This window comes from Protopterus annectens, chromosome 14.part0 (assembly GCF_019279795.1).
Source record: "Protopterus annectens isolate FY-2018-M chromosome 14.part0, PAN1.0, whole genome shotgun sequence".
NCBI classification, from domain to species: Eukaryota; Metazoa; Chordata; order Ceratodontiformes; family Protopteridae; genus Protopterus; species Protopterus annectens.
The window spans coordinates 238,999,173-239,012,281 of record NC_056748.1 but is presented as its reverse complement, the minus strand read 5'-3'; positions in this window follow the sequence as shown (position 1 = coordinate 239,012,281).

Sequence of the window (13,109 nt, the reverse complement as noted above, 5' to 3'; positions counted from 1 at the left end):
TGCTGCATAGCACGGTGATGTAAAGCAAATTTGCTCTACACATTATGCCTTGCCAAGTAGCTACATGTCCTCCATCCTGACTGCTCATTGTTTTTTAAAGATTTATCAGATGGTTGTCACAGTGGTGAATCAGAGTTCATTACCATAATATTGTAATAAAGGGATCTGGTACCATGTGGGCTTTTATTGGCAGAAACTTCACAGAACCAGTGGGAGGCGGTGGGATGTGTTCATAGGCTCATAGGTAGGTACTAGGCTATAGGCCCAAGGGCCTATGTAAGCCTAGCCAACAAGGTTCCCTGGCTTATGCCACCCAAGAAAGTTATTTTCCTTTGCCATTGTCGAGCAGAGGCACAGAAGTGAACCCTGGGGTGTATTTCCTATTTCCCATCCACTCATCAAGATTTTTCTTAAAGAACGCTAATGAAGAACTTTGCTTGACATAGATGGGAAGTCTCTGTGACAGGAATCGATCCCTCCAGCATGACCTGTTTATTGTGGTGACGAGGCTTAGGTCCGTAGAGCATGTAGCTCTGAGGGATTTGTTTAGGTGTAGCATGTCCAACAGCTCTGGGTTTGACATAGCTCTATATGTTAGGCAGAGATCACCTCGGAGTAGGCGATATGCTATGGAGTAAAGCTGGGGTTTTTTTGAGGCGGTCAGTGTAGGGCATTTGTTTGAGGCCAGTAATCCTCTTTGTGAGGTACTTCTGTGGCCTTTCCAGCTGCTGCAGATGTCTTGTGAGGTACATTCCAAAAGGGTCATTGTACTCTATAATGGGTCTAATGAGTGTCAAGTAGAGGGGAACAATTACCTCTTTTTTCCTGGATGAGAACCCTTTTATGATGAGGTGTGCCACGTAGAAGAGCTTCCTGACTACTGTGGCGATGTGACTATCAAAGGAGAGAATACTGTTCACCTGGGTCCCATTGTCTCTTATCACACATTCGGTGTTAAGTAGATTGCTGCATATGAGGTAGTTCAAGGGTACAGAGTTTTTACCAAAGAGGATGACACTGCACTTTTTGGCATTGAGCTTGAGGCCATGACTCTGACACCAGGCATCTGTCTCAGCGAGGCCCTTCTGTAGGATGTCCACATCATTTGGGGACTTGACTATGGCTCCTAGTTTGCAGTCATCTGTGAACTTCGTTAGCCAGAGGCCTTCTGTGTTAGCCTGTACTTCAGAGAAGTAGATACCAAACAGGAGAGGTCTCAGGACAGAACCCTGTGGTACTCCACTTGTCACTGCTTTGAAGTCAGATTTGGAGTCTGCAACTTTTACAGTGTAGGTTCTGTCAGTGAGCCAGTTGGCAACCCATCTTGTGACATAGGGATTTTTACCTAGTTTAGTGAGTTTAGCAATAATTCCAGTATGGGGGATGATGTTGAAAGCCTTGGTGAGGTAAAGATAGGCTGTGTGAACCACCTTACCCTCATCTACGGCTTTGGTGACTGCCTCAAAGAAGTCAATCAGGTTCAAGAGGCATGATCTGCCTTTCACAAACCTGAACTGGGTGGGATCCAGAGTTTGGAGGTTACCAATGTCTTTGTTTATGAGTGCCATAATGTTCTGTTGTCATAGCAAGTTCACCTGAGCCCAAGGATGCTCCATTGCTGGTAAAGTTGTTCCTAGCATGCAGAAGAATTCTTTTGTGTTTTTAATGAGTCCCTATTATTTTAGCAAACTCAATGAATTGTGAACTCTGTTTAATCGAATGTCATTACACGAGATGGCAAAATACGGAAAGCATGGAACAGCAATTTTCTTTTTTCCTAGGGGAAAATAATCACTGGGCCGTTTTCGTGACTGCCATTTCTTCCAGTGTGGTGCAAGCTCAGAGTTGGTATATTTAAGTAGAGGGGGTGTGTGGTGGGTGATGCCCCCCACTTAATTTTGTGGCTTTTTTTTTTTTATGTTTTTGTTTGTTTTTTTTAAGGATCAGTGCTTTTTTTTCCCCTAGGGAAAAAAAATCACTGATCCGTGTGTTCGACATTTTCGGTTTTCAGGGATTGTTGGTCAATTATATAATGTTCAAATTCTGTGCCTTTGCTTATATTATATAGACCCTTTTTTAGCTGTTTGATTTTGTCTGCTGAGTATCATAATAGCAGAGGAGGTGGATCACTGAGCTGTTGGGTGCAGCACCAGTAATAATACGCAGTTGGCTTTCCATATGTTTCCTTAATTGGAACCAGCTGATACTCTAATGCCATTCCTTTTATGAATGGTATATAATCAAGAAGGGGTTCATTTGCATATTTACTCCATCCAAGGAGTACACAACTTATATAATAGAGCAAAACAGTGGAGAAAGAGTGGAGACTGTTTGCAGTATTGACATGTCATGCAAATGAAATGATATGTATAACAGACCCTGTCCAAGCAATCATTCTCCTACATTCTGAAATTTCACAAGCTTTGAAAAACGTGACTATTTTTTATGCTGAAACAGCCAAAACAATATTTAATTATGTGTTTCTTCAATGCTGCAGCAAGTGACCTTGGTCTGAATTTAAATTACTTTTTTTCCTGGGTCAGAAGAGAAAAACAGACTAGTTTAGAGGTTGCGTTTGCTATTCAGGTGAAACTGTGCGTGTTTCTTTTGCTTATTGTGCTCTATCGGGTCTTTATAGTAAGAGTACAATGAGCTGTCGTTTTGTGCACTCGCTGAAAGACATATAAAGTGGTTTCTGGTCTTGCACTGCAACTTACACACATAATAAAATACATTTTTATGTTGCACTTAAAACCACTTTGCTAGCCATATTCTTTTTCACCTGTTCTGAGAATTTTACTTCAGTCAGTGTATTATATAGTTAACGTGTAAACAATTTATTCTGGCCTGGTGTGGCAGCCATTTTGCAGAGCATATTGATCATTCTAGTGCGACTAGACTAATTGCTGTTTACTGAGCACTACTGGCTTGAATTTACAGATGTTTTTGCTTGGTTACTTTCTTTTGCTTATTCACTGTTTACTGCACAAAGTGGAACTGAGAGCAGCACCTCATGTGGTGTAGCTGTAAACTGGATACTGTATGCAACTTAAATACCCCCACCAATTCAGTACCTATAAGCCATCTTTCTTCATACTGTAGGCTCTAAGCATGATTGTGCATAAGGCCAAATCTATTTGTGCTAATCTGCAACAAGCTGCAGTTGGCCGCATTGAATTGCTCTCAAGCTGTTCTAAAAAGGCCCATGAAATCCTATATGCAAGTACCTACCTCTTTGATATAATTAATCCCTCCTTCTACCTTCTCAGTTCTGATTTATTCCCCTTTTAGGGCTTATCACTCCATAGCACTTGGCATTATGGATAGGCAGCCAACCAGCCACCACCCCCCTAGCACTTGGTATCCTAAGGCAGTGTGGGGGCTGCCATATGCTCACCAAGAATTAACTCCTGCTCTGTCTTGTAGATTCTATTTGTGGCAGGTGTAAACACTTAGTAAACTTGAAGGTATCCCACTCCCAGCATCCCCCTCCCAACTTACAGCATGCAGTGTGCATCACATTGTCACATCTCCAACCATGCAAATACCCTAATTCAGACAACAGAAAAAATGTTGTATATTGATCAATTAAAAAATACTTACCAAATCCTAACAGAACTCCATACAACTTCACAATAAAAGTCACCAACAACAAACCACTTTCATGTCTAGCAATTGTAAGATATCTTCTAAGAATGTTCTAGTGACTGATGACTCCATTGTGAAACAAACAAATTCCACATTAACTAGGCTGGATGAGAACAGAGATATAATCAGCTGCCTCTTGGGAGCCAGTATTGCTAACTTAACAAGTGCACTCAAAACCTTCTCCATCAGCAAGTATGACTACAAAATTATATTAACCCTTGTAGGATTAAATAGCTTGGCTCACAAAACCCTGAGGAACATAGAGAGAGACATTCTTGAATTTGTAATATAAGTACTAGATAAGGGTTATTCTCTAGTTTTGAATAGAATGCTCCCTTCACTGAGAATGATGCCTAAATGTAAGGAAAAAATAATTGGTTTCAACAACTGGTTAAATAGCTGGTGACATTCCAGGGAGATCCAGTATGTAGTAAATTAATGCTAACATCACTAAAACAATTTAAACATAACTCTATATATAAAATATACATTTATCCAAGTATATTTTAAAATTCACTGTTAATACTGACATTCTCATTTATCCCAGGGAATTTAGTGGCATTAAGCCTTAAGTTCCACTTAAGCTCACAAATGTCCAAGTTCTCAACAACCACAGAACCCTGTGGATCCTGAACTATTTGTTGAATAATCAAAAATCCAAAAATGTGCTCATTATTGGTCTGTATATGCCTATATAATGCATTAGTCACCTTCCTGTTTATAATATCAGATAAATGTTCATAAATGTGTTCCCTGAACCATCTACATGTCTTTGCAATATAATTAACAGGACATTTTAAACATTTAGCCATGTGTACCACATTTCTACTTTGGCAGTTAAAATGCCCTTTAAGGTGAATGTCCCTACCATTTAACTTAAACTTACCACTACTCACAATAACATGCAGCATTTAAAATTACCTACATTTTTATTTGTAATCCCTATATTCTTGTTAGTGAACTCTAATATGTTTTTAAAGGATCTATCCCTTCTGTAGACAAACCTCGGGACTTCACCCAATAATTTAACTGCCTGTTTGTCCACATGTATAATATCCAAGTTCTTCTTTATTGCTGCACCAATATTCCTGGAATCTTTGTTAAAGGTAGAAATAAAACTCATACCTCCGTTAACACTGTTGTCACTTGTACATCCTACGGTTAAAACTAATATATCTGTATTGTTGATACCTAAAATAGGTTTATACACATTTCCTTGTCTTTTTGTAACCTCTTCTTGTTTAATTTTCTGTAATAATTCTGATGGATAACCTCTTTTTGCAAACATGTCTAATATAAACTCGATTTCATCAAAAAAATCCTCTTCCAGGGTAACCATTTTCGCCACTCTTACTAATTGTCCTTTTACTATGGACTTTTTTTTGATGGAAAGAATGTATTTAAGGGTTGGGATTTGTGATAAGAATTCTTCTGAAGAAGTCCTGTACAGAAAGATGAAAGTGCTTAACTGGTTTTAACATTGGTTTTATTGTAAGTTCAATAAATGGATTGGCTGAGTGCTGCAGCTGGCTTTTCATTTAGTCTGGTTACAAACTTTGTTTCAGAGAAGGATATTGGAGATCCAGTATGTATCAGTCAAATTTGCTTTGAAAAGGATGCACTGCATGTCTCGTTCAAGGGTTTCTGAAAACTGGCTAAAGCCTTTGCTGCCTCCATTGTTGTTATTTAGACAGAGTTCAGCTAATGAGCCTCTCAGCTTAACAAACATATTTCATTCCTACAACAAACAGTCTGGCAGAAGAATATTTCATTCCTAACTGGACAATGGCAAGGTGGTTCTTTTTATTGCCGTGAGTCTTAATAACAAGCTGCTTGAACCTGTGAAGCTTCTGCATGTAGAGCATACCCATGTATGCAATGTTACCAAGACATTGTTCCTCTGGTGCTTGGGTTTTGTACCTAGCATGTCTTTAAACTCATTGGAGACTATTCTGGAGTCTTGTTGTTTGTCATTGACCTTATCCCTTATAGACTGTTACCCAGAGAATCCCACGGTGAGTTTTTAGAACTCCAGCTTACCTCAGGTAAGTCAGTCTTTCATATTGCAACATATTATTGATCCCTTCCACACCCCGAGTTAATCATGCAAAATTCCTGGCTTTCCTAGAAAATAACCATATAAGCAATAGCTCATTAATCCTTGGTGACTCAAACTATCCCTCTATAGGTTGGAGTTCCTACACATCTATAATGGAGTATGCAGAATTATTTTTTAGAGTGCGTAGACAAAAACTCTGTAGATCAAATTGGCCTCACACCTACAAGGACAGAAACTTTCTTGACCTGATTCCAACAAACTCAGCTCATGCTTGTTCAACTTCCCTAGTCTGCCCTAACAAGTAAAGTCAGACCACCAGCCTGTGACCTTTACTCCCAGTACTTCCACTCCATCATTAGCCAACACCACCCTCTTTAAAGACTTCAGAATGATGATGAAATCTCCAAATTTATCCACAATATTTCCAGTTGACACCAGATATGGATGTTGGCAATGTGAACCTGGCCTCTGGTATCATTGCTTTGTATAACCTATGATCCTACCATGTTTTACCCTGTTGTGTATTTTCTTTTATACATAAAAATGGGTTTTTTATACCAGTCTGTGGTGCACCAAGCCTGATCTGTGGTTTGTAATATTCATGAATAGCACTCAAAATATGTAAATTACATTTTAGTAACACCTGAAATAAAATTATATTTGATTATGGCTAACATGATAATTTTATGAGTTTTAAGTTTCATGATGGAAGGTTGCTCTCCAAGGGTAGGTAAAACCTTAAGCATGTGCAATATAAGGAAATCTGAACTTTCAATAGGAGAAATATTGTTTCTTATTGGGTACCTGAGTTATTATTCTGTGAAAACTGGGAATAGCTATATTGTAAGAGTTTTATAGTAGTTACTCAGATACAGTGAAATTAAAGACTCCGGAATAAAAGTATGTGTGGTTACCAAAGTTAGACAATAACATGGACTGCATGTGTGAAGAAATTGTAAATACCAGATGAAGATAAAAATTCTAAGACAATACTTTTGAATCCATATCACATTCCAGGAGGATGCTGAAATAAATCTACATATTGATTTGGTTGTCCACTCATGAAAAGTATGCTCATGATAGTGTCAAGGCCAGCCTTAACTATAGGTCAACTAAGCAGCCACCAAGGGTGCCACTCTTATAGGGGAGCATTTTCCATATTTATTTATTTAGTTTTTCTAGCAATTAAATATATTGTTTCTTTGCTCTAAAAAATAAATAAATAAGGTGCCCTGTTAAAACAAATTGTGCCTGCTGCATGATGGGCACATCAAGGATGAGGTGCACCACCTGGCCATTCAAGTCAAGTCAATGTAGCAAGGTCATGGAGCAAAGACCTCAAAACACTGAAATGTAGACCTGAATACACTTGAAGGAGGTTTGGCATCAGCATGCATGTTTTTTGAACAATAAGAAGTATGAATCTATGCCTGTCTTTACTGACTGAACATAAGGTTTAGCAGTTTAGCAGAAAATTAAAACTTTTATTATGAACTGGCCAAAATATGAAACAAAATAAAGGACATTCTGCAGAACTGTGGACATTTGAAAGGAATGGTGCAATGTGATTGGAGACAGAAGTAAATGAGGTGAGCATTACTATTATTCTTATGATAATGCTGGCAGTGAGCAACCAGATATTTTAGCAATTATTCTGGATTTCTGATTTGTGTGAAGCAACCTGAAGTGTGGCAACTTGTTAGTTTGGAGCAAAGGAGAAATAATATTACTTAGCCATCAGATGTTGTGGCTACAGCTGAAGGTAGGGGTGGGATTGGCTGGATCAAAGTAACTTAGCCTCTTGTCATTTGTTCGGTTTACATAACTACTATCTGACTTTGCAGGATTACTCTACCATTTTGAGAAGTAAGATGGACTACTTAATTAGACATCTGATATGCACAGACAGATTATGTATAAGTGCTGGAGCTGTCTGTGAAGCAAAATGACTAGTTACCTGTTTGCTTATTATTCTGGTTATAAAAGATTAATGTGATATGTTTGAATCAAAGTGGAATATTTTAATGTGTAGCAACTGTTTGGGATAAAGGTAAAATACAGCACAGAGGCATCCTCTTTTAATACAATCAGATGTCTGAGCTGTACATAGAAGTGGCTAGAACTTCTTGATTGTCTGGATGAAGGTAACCTATCCAGTTATCACACACTGAATTTAAACAGTCATCTCTCAAAACAGAGTATAAAACCAGCCCCATTCAGAGGTGTGCACAGCAACTTGCTGTAAAGTATGTGTATGTATGTGTGTGTGAGGGGGGGGGGGTTGTCTGTGGGTGATGTCATTATTTCTTTAAATTTCCCCACAAAACTCAGACATCACTATAGATTGTGTTAGGCTGCAGACAGTGTGGTCATTATTAGTATAACTTTCCTCACAAACTTCAGAGGGGTGCACTGGGGGTCACTATAGCTTATATAGGAACAGTGTACTGTCTAGCAGTAAAAAGATGGAAAGCATTACTTTAATCATTATTTTTTCCACTTTTCAAACAAACATCAGATGCATATACAGGTGACTTTAGAAGAAGATAAAGAATCATGTTATTTATAGATATCTGATAGCAAATGTGTTATGTTCTATTTTGTATTCATTTTTGTACCAGTCTGATGTCATGGAGGTACACAGAAGATGGTTGTCTTTTTGGGGTAGGGGGTGAGTAGGTATGCTCTGTATGCATATGACAGCAGTGACTTGAAATATGGCTGTGACCATTTGTGGCTTAATTTTCATCCTGATTTAACACCAAAAGGGGATACACAGAAAGTGACTACCCCTTTTGGGGGGGTGGGGTTGGAGGTAGGCACTATTTACAGTTATGATTTATGTATCCTCACAAACATTTGTCTTCTTAGTTTATTGTGAAACTGCTGTTTGCTCAGCTTTCAACATTAAGCCTTGGATACAACATATTTTGCCTTGAAATAGAAAGATAAGATTGAATTATTTTTCCTTATGCATGATTTTTGTACAGGCAATCATTGGATCAAAAGGCTATAAAAAAATCTGTAAAATGCACCTCAGAGAAGCTGTACCACCATAGCTTCTGGGGGCCACACAACTTATTTAGTTATTAAGGTGTAGTCTTGATGGTGGAAAAAGCAAAGATGAAGAGTCAGACTGAATTTCTTTCCTTAATCATGAGTTTTGTTCTGGTTGTTGTTGGATGAAAAGGTTGCTTAAAAACTGTAAAATGTGCCTCAGAGAATCTAGAACCATTATGATTTCTGGGAGATTAGCAGTGAACTCTAGACCCCTGGCATGATGGAATTATTTCCATCATAATTATCTCAGTGTAATCTTGAACAGTTAGGATGTGCTGAAAGGATGCAGGAAAAAACATTCTTGAAGAATAAGACTGAATTTTTTTCTTTATTCATGATTTTCATTTAGACCATCACTGGATGAAAAAAGTTCTTTGAAAAAACTCTCTCAAAGTATCTAACACCCTCGAGACTCCCACACCTTCAGTTTAAGGGAGTTGTTTATAGCATTCTATATAACAGCTGCTGCCTATATATCTGTAAAAGATGCACAAAGTCTTAACACAAACCCTATCAGTGGCCATTTATTACATACACCTAATTCTACAATAAAGCCATGCATTTTATATAGCCAGTGACCTTACTAATTAGCAGGAATTCCTCACATACAGCAGAGTTTCACTAAATGTTTATAGGCCTACATGCACAAGCCAAAATACATATGAGAGGTATTTCTATGATATAGGTGTTGCCTATCAGAAACTCTACTGCATTGCTGGACTACGTTATATTTAATTTACTACCCCTTTGCATTGCCTTGTAAATGTTAGTCTTGCTAATAGCTATTGCTTTTTCCATCTTCAAGCAATTTGTGCTGTTTTTTTCATTTCTTTTTGGGGTCTCATCTGCTGCTTTATTCTTAACACACTTTAAGTCATTTTTTATTCTTATGCTTTGAAAGCTGTACTGTATGAGGAAATAGCAATTTGTGTTTGCCGACTCTGTAATAGCCATACAATTGTGAAATGCTATTGGACTGATGTGTGCGTAATTCAATAATGTGTTGCTTCTACCCTCTTGTCTTCCATTACCTAATTATCTCTATATTTCCATCCCATTTTAGCTTATCCCAAACTACCTGACCCTTTAACCACCACCAAGAGTGTACTTCCCATCATAAAAGACCTGTCCAAGCAAGATATAGTAAATGTATGCCATAGCTTTGTAATACATTCTATTCTACACTGTTATTGTAGTAACTTTGCAAGGAGCACACCGCTATAGAACCTCTGAATGGGCCAGCCCCCATTTTTGGTTTCCTATGTAATTGTTAGTCTCCCTACTTTTAAAAAGAATCTTACCACACTATATGCCTCTCCAGTACTTTAAACCTTCCCCTTGTCCTTTTGTAGTACAGTGTTCTAACATACTTTGTAAACTTGATATTTAAAACATTTAGTGTTTTTTTCTTTCAAACATTTATTGTGTCTTTTTGCATTGCCCAATATACTGTCTTCCGCCTACCTTGGCCTTCTGCTCATGATGATTGTTTAATTTTTATTTCCTTTGTCACACTTGTAAGCTTCCGCAACCTGCTCTGTTTGCCTTCCACTTAACTCCGCTCCCCTACCCTACCCCCATTCCCACCCAGCCCCATTTCCTCTAGATTTATACTTCCTGAAATCACACCCCCTAACTTCCTGACCAATACTCTTCCCTAATGTCTTACTGTCCCATCCCCCTACCCAACCTCCCCTCCTCCAAATACTAAACTCCATCCACCTCTACTCTTGATATATTGATACTATCGCACATTTTATCTTAACCATGTACCACACATCACTCCTTTCATCACTCTTACTCATCCTTACTTCTTTACTTCTGTTATCTGTATTCATCTCCACTCACTATAAAATAGATATTTCACACACACAATTCAAAACACTTAATACTCACTCACATGCTAACAAAAGTAGGTACTCTAACATCTGTCCATCCCTACTAGTACACAACACCCTATGCTCAGCCAAACCTCACCTAATCCTCACTACCACTAAACTGAAATTAACAATACATTACCCACACTTACCATCACTAAACAATCAGCAACCACACACTGTACTCCATCTCCTCACAGTATTACACCAATGTGGATATGTTCACCCCAACCCAGGACCTGAGAACTTACCCAAACTTTCCTACAGCCCTAAAGCCCATGATTTGTACTTTATAACTATCAATGCTCAAAGCCTTTAAACAAGATTACAAAATTCCAATCCTGGCTCAGCCACCACTCTCCAGACATAATAGCAGTAACTGAACCATGGCTTAAAGCACATATACTAGACTCAGAAATCCTCCCACCAGGCTACAACATTATATGCAAAGATAGGATTCAGGAAAAAAGGAGGGGGCATAACCATAATATATAAAGGCTCCTTAACATTTAATATACATCCAAACCCAGTTCCCACTTTTGGTTGTCTGGAAATCTTAATGGCATCCCTCTATATAAACCCTAACAAACAACTATGTATTGTCTGCATCTGTATTCCCCCCCAATCCTAACATCCCCTATTTAGAAGACCTCCTAGAATGAACTAACCACACCATCCCCAAAGAAACTATAATTCTAGGAGATACTAACATTCACTGGCATAACATCACCTCCAAAACTCCATACACTAGCATTAATCTCCACAGCTTCATTCAACTTGTTACTGAGCCTATATGTATATCCCATCTTTACTACTATACCAATACTGGTACCCTCCCCAACACACAAAGTGACCATTTACCTGCATATACCTACAGAACCCAACAACACATGCCAAAAACTCACACCTATAAATCAACTAGGAACCTTGCCCACTTTAAGCAAGAAACATTCACAACCACCCTTGAAGCTCAAGACTGGTCCCTATTGAAATCACTGCCCCTGGATGATGCCATACAATACTTCAACAACATCTTCCTAAACACACTAAATAGCCTAGAACCTCTTTGTTCTAAACACTGCAAACCAACCCATGCCCCATGGTTGACAAAACATACCAAACAAACCCTCTTATCCAGGCACAAAGCTTGGAAAATTTGGAAAAAAAATGTAGGATCACAGAAAAGAAACTAAACTATAAAAAAACTTAGAAATCATGCAAAAAAAACTTATCATAACTGATAAACAAAACTACTTCTCCTCCAAACTCTCCTTCCAAAATACTAATCCTAAAAGATTCTGGAAAACCATAACCTCCCTTCTGAGTCCAGGTAATATTCAAAATCCATCACCACCTCCTGATAAAAACCTTCTCGAGATAGCCCAAATATTCAATAACCACTTTATTGATACCATCCAAAAATTAATCAAATACTCACCCTCCAAAACAAATCCCATTCCTAGCACCACCTCTACAAACCCCCCACTATCCACAAATAATTTACCACTCGATCCACTTCTCTCACTCCAACCTGTGCCCACATCTCTAGTTCAAAAATAATAACCAAATTAAAACCTTGCTCAGTCTCTGCTGACAACCTACCACCAGAATACTTACAATTAGCAGCCAAGGCTATAACTTACCTAGTCAGCATTCTTATTAACTGCCCCATCAGTGAATCATATGTCCCCCTACTATGGAAAAAAATCCATTATTATGCCACTTCACAAAGGTGGTAACACCCATGAGCTGTCAAACTATAGGCCCATCTCCATTCTCTCCCTACTATCAAAAATTCTTAAAGTATATTCAGAACCAACTACTCAACCATCTCATCAATAATAACCTCCTATCTTCAACTCAACATGGCTTCCACCCAGGCCATAGTATTACCTCAGCTCTACTCTCCTTTACTGATATTGTGAATAAAGCTCTTGCTGCTGGTCTACCCACTTTTGTACTCCTACATGACCTCTCAAAAGCTTTTGACACAGTATCTCACCCTAGGCTTTTGCAACAGCTAAAGAAACTTGGTTGTTCTCAAAGTATAATAACCTAGTTTTCCTCATACCTAAACAACAGATAGCAATCAGTTAGATGGAAAACCAACAATCTGACTACCTACCCAACAACACAGGTGTCCCACAAGGATCCATTTTAGGACCACTACTTTTCAATATTTTCATCAATGACCTAAATAAAGCCTCCCACCAAAGCATACTAATTAAATATCCAGATGATTCAACTATCATCTCATCCTCCAATAATTTCTCTAACCTTCAGAATATCACTCAAGATGCCTTCTCCTCTATAGAAACCTATCTGACTGATGCTCAACTAATGCTTAACCCCAAAAAACTAAATTGCTGTTATTTTCATCAAAACCTCCAAATACTGAATTCAGAATGTTCTCCCATAACAAAACTGAAATCGAACAAGCGCAATCTGCAAAACTAGGAATTATT